Raw genomic sequence first — 5,602 nt, 5'->3', positions numbered from 1 at the left:
GTAGTGGCTGCTTCAATGTTCTGAATCAATTCAAAACATTCACCTTTTTTTTTCTTTCTTTCTTTCTTTTTTTCTTAGAGGGGAAAGGGTTTATTTGGCTTATAGTTCATAGAGGTTTCAGTCCATAATCAGCCATTTCAAAGGCAGGGTTGACAAACAGGCATGGCAGAGTAGAAACAACATGGAGCACACAAGGCATCAAAGGTAACAAGGGGGAGGTTAACAGTGTCTCCCTGCCCTTTTTATCTTACTCAGGCTACTTAGGGCAGGTAGCATTCACATCCTTAATCTTAGTGCCCTTGAGCCTAACATTGCACCATGAATCAATTCCAGCATTGTACACTGGAGAACATGAGGAATAGGGGGGACATCTACCCAAACAATAACATTCTTCCCCTGAGTGCCCCCGGAGTCATATACATTCCTTTATGCAAAAGGCGTTTAGTCCATCTCTAAGAGTTGCCAAAATACTAACATTTTCAGCATTGCTGAAAAGTCTAAGTCCCAAGTCTCTGAGATTTAAGGCAAACTCTTAGCCGCAAGTCCCTGTACAAATGAAAAGAAAGTTAACCACTTCCAACATTCAGTGATACTAGATAAACATCACCACTCCAAAAGGTACAAACAGGGGCATACAAAGGAATGGGAGCTAAGTAAGTCCAAAATCCAGCAGGCCCAATATTACATTCCACAGTTCCACTTCCAGCATCTGAGGCAATTTGTAAAGTTGTGAATTTCAAAGGGTTTGGGTGGCTACACCTCTGTGGCACTGCTGGTGGTTGTACCTGAAGGAAAATGAGCTGAAACAGGAGCACCTGAGGCAAGGCTAATGTGGAAGTAGAAGTTTGCCAGGCTGCCTCGAACAATGGCAAGAGAGAGTGAGACTAACTGGGGTGAGGTTTATATAGAATGGAGCAGTGGGGAGAGTATCATGAGAGTTGAACAATGGGACACCAGGCGATTGGAAGGGATCCTGTGGGTAGCAGGGTGGAGCAACAAGCTAGGTTTTGCTTCTCCAGAGGAGGTAGATTTCCTTTTTCTGAAGTGGCTCATTTCCGTAAGTGGGAACCATTTTAAGAACGGGAATCATTTTAGAATGTAGGGCCGTCAGGGTCATTTTGTCTGGTAGAAAACTATCGTTCCAGCCTCTTGTTATTATGCAATAGAGGCAAAGTTCTCTTTTTCTGTAGCTGCTTCCTGCTGGCAAAGGGGTGTTGTTAGGTGGGGGCTTTAGACAGCCAAGGTGTGGGATCATTAAGTGGAGCCAGCATCAGTAGCAAGGGGTTGGTAGCCAGCCATGATGAGTTCACTGTCTGGTTGGTAAAGGCTCGCATGCATTCCTGTAAAAAATTTTGAAAGCAGTGAAAGACAGGGTCCGAAAAGCAGAATTATGCAGAAGATGGTGAGGGGTCCCAGGAAAGGAAGAAGCCATGGAGGCCTTTGGTCAAAGCATCCTGGCAGAGACTGTAGTTAGTCTAGGTCTCATCTACCTTTTTCTGTGTGATCTCTGAGCTCCTTTACTTTGTCTCCAACAATGCCGATTGATTTACAAAGTAACAGCACTCTTTCCCTAATAGGAGGCATGTTCCCTCTCTTTCTGCTGTTATTATATCTAGAACTCATCTATTTTGGAGTACTACAGCTGCCAGTGAATAGATTTTCAACTGTAGGGTGACCAAGGAGTCCTGCCACCTTTTTATATCTTCATTTAACTCCTGAGTTAGGAGGTAATAGAAGTGTGTTGATGTTGAAATTCCTGCAACCCCTGTGCCCTTTCCTGCTGGAACTCCAGCTCCCATTAGGAAAGGGAGTACAGGAAGGGCACACTTGTTAAGATAGTGGATATTGGTTTAAAATTTTTTTCTAGCACATTTATTGTTAATATTATCTGTATGATCGCTTCTCGGCCTTTTGGCTAAGATCAAGTGTAGTATCTGTTCTTATCAGTTTAATATTATCTGTATGATCATGAAAAAATGAGTTGAAACAGGAGCACCCAAGGCAAGGATTTATTGGCAAGCAGGGTGGGAGGGGGGGACTGCCAGGCTGCCCTGAACTATGTCAAGAGAGAGTGAGACTACCTGGGGTGAGGTTTATATAGAATGGAGCAGTGGTGAGAGTATCGTGAGAATTAAGCAATTGGGACACTGGGTGATTGGAAGGGGGGAATCACGTTGGCAGCAGGGTGAAGCAAAAAGTTAGGTTTTGCTTCTCCAGAGTAGGTAGGTTTCACTTTTCTGAAATGGCTCATTTCCATAAGTGGGAACCATTTTAGGAACGGAAGCCATTTTAGAATATAGGACTATTGGGGCCATTTTGTCTGGTAGAGAACTCCATCAGTAGCCACATGGCTTCTCTCTGCGGCTGGCTCTGCTTCCTCTTTGCAGTTTTCCTCAGGCAATCCAGGCTCCAAGCTTCTCCAAACTACTGGGATCTCCACTGAACCTTTGGTTTCACACTCACAGTTTCACACACTGCCCTCTCAGAGGCACCTTGCCTGGCCTCCAAGGCCTTCTTCTGAAATCTAGGGGGAAATCTTCCTGCCTCCACAAATCTTGTATTCTGCATGCACCTAAAACCAGCACTGATAGGCCAGCTGTAGCAATAGCCAGGCTTCCTTCTATCTTGGCTGTAGGAGTCGAATCCCTGGACTGCTGAGCACTCTAACCCAATCCTGAGGAACTAATTGTCTAGATAGCCATTTTGGAAAAACATCCTTAGGCCACCACCATTTTGGAACAACTTCTCTAGGCCACCACCATTTTGGATATGGTACTCTGGGGCTTTCTTCTCAAAGCAAAATCTTTCACCTTTACAACTCTGAGACTGCAAAGGGTTGAGTCCTGCTGCTTCCTGTGACACCCTAAGGCCATCTTCTCTAGTCTTCTGTTCCTTCTCTGCAATCAAGATCTCTTCTGCTCTGTTTTTTCAGTCCACAGCTTTACTGAACCTTCCTTTCTGGCTCAAGTCAAAATGTTTTAAATCATTCTGCCAGGCTTTTTGCTCTTGATTCTCAACATAGATCTGGCTAAAAGTTTCCAACAGTAACATTCAACTGCCTTGAAATTTCTTCTGCAAGATTATTTAGTCCACTGCCCCTAATCTCAGTCTCAGGCTGTAAGGACCAAGTTTTCAGGTCAAGGTGGGCTCCCTCTGTGCCCCTTGCCCAGAACAGAGCTGCAAAAATTCCATTCTGTATGACAGTCTCCCTGTGTTTCTGTTCCTCTTTTTAGGGCAATCTGTCTTAGGGCATCTCCACCTGTTTCTATTCCTCTTTCTATGATCTAAAGATGAATTCTTCCTGCTTAAAATAATCAATGTTTTTTAAAAAGAAGGATTGATGAAATTGATTTAGCCAATATAGGTACTAGTCACAGCTTATATAGATAGCCACTGCTAATATAGGCATTAGTCACTGCTTACATATGTAGTCTTTGTTAATTATAGAACTTGTTTAATCAGATGTTCTTTAAAAAGAGGAATTGATTCTGTGAATACAGGCATTAGTAATTTTCTAGTAAGTGCCCTCCCAGTACCCCTCAAATATCCAATAATAAGCAAGAGCTAAAAATAGGACCTATAAAAGAAAAGAGTCTCCCTAAGCCTATATAAGCCCACTTCAAAGATGGATCTGGACTCTCAGTCTGAAGGCGCTGTGACGGTGACACCTGAGGGTCCAGGCTCAAGCTTGCAATAAACTGCTCTTGTAATTGCATCAGATCTGACTCCTTGGTGGTCTTTGGAGACTTCGTGACTTGGGCATAACAAGGCAAAGTCTCTGGACAGGAACAAAATACAGACAACTTTATGACAAGCCATGACACACATCATCTGCAGTCCACCAGCCAGTGCAGTCCTTCTTCCTAGCAGAAACCTCCCTAGCATGGTCTTTACGAGCTTTTTGGTCTTCTGAGCTCTGACCAGAATCCCCCATACAGAACAGTCTAAGGTGTTCCAGAGCTGCTTCTGCAGCCAGTGTCTCTGGATCTTTCCTAACTCTCCTCCTTCCCACAAGCCAGTTCCAAAGGCTTTTGAGACACATGGCCAGGTAACATCACAGCAACAAGCCCACTTCTCTGGTTCCAAGTTTCTGTGTTATTATTTTCTCTCATTGCTAAGACAAAATACACGACACCCCAAGTTAGAGGGGAAAGGGTTTATTTGGCTTACAGTTCATAGAGGTTTCAGTCCATAACCAGCCAAGTCTAAGGTAGGGATGACAAATAGGCATAGCACAGCAGAAACAACATGGCACACACAAGGCAGCGAAGGTAACAAGGGGGGTGAAACATTCATCTTTTGTCATTTTGACTTTAGGGAAGAGTCCCAAATTTACATATTGACAGAAATTGGTGAATAACCTGGATGAGGACACATCATAACATTTTTTATCATATAATTTTTATTTGACAGAAATTGCCAGCACTTGATCAATGAGGGATGTTTAAAACATATGGTGTTTGTTTAAATTTAAAAAATTGAGTAAAAGACACATTGCCGTTAAGTCTCCCCTAAATACTCCTTCTTGATTTTAACACTTTTACTCCATCCTTTGTTTTTTAATTAATAAATTTTATTTTATTTTATCCCATCCTTCTTAGCAATGTGTCATTTAAAATAATGTTAAATAGTCACTGTAGTTTTTGATCACCTCTTATATATCTATGATATTCTCAGCCTCTATTTGAAGAAGCTAATTTTCTAACTCTGCCTTCTGGTTCTCCTGTTCTTTGGCCAAGAATAAAGCTTCTTTCATTGCTCTATTGAAGTTTGGTTTTATTTATTGGCCCTACAGTTCTTGGAGGGAAAAACGAATCCATTTGGGTCAAATTGGTAACAGTATCACATAAAATTTATCCTCTTAATTATAACATATGATTTTAAATTGTGACTATGTAATAAGACAAAGGGCATAGGCTAGAGTAGTTAAGCATGGAGCAGTAACTAGGAAGAGAAGGACTAGTTTAAAGAAATTTGTTTATATGTATTTCTCTTTGACTTCTCATCTCTGGAGATAAATTTTCCCTTCTGTCACCAGACAGTGTCCAAGGAGGCCCTCAAAGCAGAAATGGGGAAACTTTGACTTGCCCATGGGGCAGTTTGCAGGTTCATTGACTTCTATCATAGAAAAAGAATTTCTGGGATGTATCAGTGAGAGGCAAAAAGAGATTTTTTTTTAGGCAGAATTTTAGAAGCACACACTTGAATTTGCATGCAGATCTTCCAGAGAGAGAGAAAGGCACCTTATGGCTTTGATCTAGGTATACTTATGGGGACTTGGGGTGGAAATCTGTGAAATTTATGAATGTGTGCAAAGATGAGTTGTAAGGTGATGGTCTTTTGTGGGGGGGATAATGGCCTATTCATAGGTGATAGCTATCACAGCGGATATAGCACAGCCATCTGTAAGAAAAAGCTCATTTTACAGGCCAAAAAAAAAGTGGTTTATTTATAGGTGAATAAAGCCCAATTACAGGTACAAAAGAATAGCCAAGGTTCATTTACAGGCAAAAAGGAATGGCCCATTGAGAAAATGAAAAAATGGAAATAAAGTGTTTGTAAATGGGGAGGGGAGGAGGGGGTGGAGAGGGGGGGGGCGGGA

General features: G+C 42.1%; 1 pseudogene; it reads left to right on the top strand.

Moving 5' to 3' along the window:
• The first annotated feature begins 1,895 nt into the window (after window positions 1–1,895).
• LOC117283801 lies at window positions 1,896–2,001 on the top strand (annotated as a pseudogene).
• Window positions 2,002–5,602: the final 3,601 nt, after the last annotated feature.

The sequence above is a fragment of the Fukomys damarensis genome, unplaced genomic scaffold, assembly GCF_012274545.1.
Source record: "Fukomys damarensis isolate Sample0158 unplaced genomic scaffold, DMR_v1.0_HiC HiC_scaffold_30, whole genome shotgun sequence".
In the NCBI taxonomy this organism is placed as follows: Eukaryota; Metazoa; Chordata; class Mammalia; order Rodentia; family Bathyergidae; genus Fukomys; species Fukomys damarensis.
Note: the sequence above shows the minus strand (reverse complement) of the source record. Positions and strands in the feature narration are given on the sequence as shown.